The sequence below is a fragment of the Echinops telfairi genome, unplaced genomic scaffold (genome assembly GCF_000313985.2).
Source record: "Echinops telfairi isolate 266 unplaced genomic scaffold, ASM31398v2 ScPeMD7_7421;HRSCAF=8459, whole genome shotgun sequence".
Lineage (NCBI taxonomy): Eukaryota > Metazoa > Chordata > Mammalia > Afrosoricida > Tenrecidae > Echinops > Echinops telfairi.
In genome coordinates, this window is record NW_022111321.1 from 19,610,239 (window position 1) to 19,611,842 (window position 1,604).

Consider the following 1,604-nt stretch of genomic DNA (forward strand, 5'->3'; position numbering starts at 1 on the left):
TTTCAAACATAAGTTGTCATGTCATTTTCTTGTTTATATCTTTTCAATGGCTTCCTATGGCACTCAGAGTAAAACCCTTATGGAAGCCTTCAAGACTCTATACAATTTGATATTTGCTAGCTCTTCTGCCTACCTGCACTCCCACTCTTATTATTCCTTCAATTTTCCTTGAGTATTCCTTGCTATTTGGGACCTCGGCACTCACGTATCTCTGCCTAGAATGTTGTTCACCTAGATATTGCCATGGCTCTTTTCATCAATTTGTGTATGCCTCTTTTCCAATGTCAACTTTTCAGAGCGGTCTTCCCTGGAGACTTCGCTGAAAGAGCACGCCTTCATTTCTCCTTCCCCCTTTCACTTGGCCATCTGTTTGTCCCCCACCCCCCTTCTAGTTTTTATTACTGACATTTCCTTGTATGTAAAGTTGTTTACCTATTTCTTGTGTGTGCCTAGTAAAAGACGTCATGCTTGGGAAAAAGAGGAAGCCCCTCGCTGAGATGGATCGCTACACCAATGGGCTCCAACGTCACAATTGTGCGGATGGTGCAGGGCTGGGTAGTGTGTTGTCCTGTTGTCGATTGGGTCCTAAGAATCATAACCGACTTGATAGCATGTAAAATTAACAAGCTGATAAAGATGATGGAAGGTCCAGATCCCCATTGTAGTTAACATATGTAAATGGAAAAATTCACCCACACAAATGTGGATAACAGAGTGAGAGGCACACACTGGCAATCTACTTAAAAACAAGTAAAGAAAGATATCACTGAAAACCCTAAGAAATACAGGCCTCCTCGGATGTACACGAGTTGGGATTGCCATGAGTTATAGTCAATTTGATGGCAGCTGGTTGACACACGTGACCAACCACATTCCTCCTTCTGAGCTGCCCCATTGCTGGTAGACACAAAAGCTCTATTGAAGAAGACTGTTTTTCATGTATGGTTTGGATTTGCTTTTTCCCAGAGAAATGTGATCAGCAATATTTCATTTATCTTTGTAACAAATCTGTTAGGTAGTTGGACAAGAGAGATGAAAGGAGAAGAAACAAGGAAGGAATAATACTAGTTTTGTCTTTGACCAAAAGGCAATGAAAAGAGAGAAGTCTTGTGACGTATCCAGTGTGATAGTGGTAGGGCCAGGCAAGTAATTGATCCTCCTAACTTTTTACTTATCTCTGCTTCCAGGATTTGATATGGGAAGAAAAGAGAACTTTCCACATATCTATCCAGGGTGGATTATGCTTTCGCTCATATCTCCTCAACCCAAACCACTACCTACAATTCTGATCATGATGCCCTCAAGGTCCTAGGTGCAAGGTTTAAGAATGGTATCGAAGGAGTATTTGTTGACTGGCTTAAACCTAAACTGAAAATATCCATTGAAGTGTTCTTAAAACCAAACAATAAACTAGTAGCTTACTAGTAGCTTAACTAGTAAAGAATGTTTAGCTTGGCCAATTTGCATTTTGAAGAGATCAAATCGACCACAGCAACTAGAAAGATGGAACAGAACATGTAGGGTCGGTAGGTTTATATTAATGGGGAAGAACAACTCAGAAAGGTTTGAAGAATGCCGTCAATGCTGCTAAATTGCACATGTAG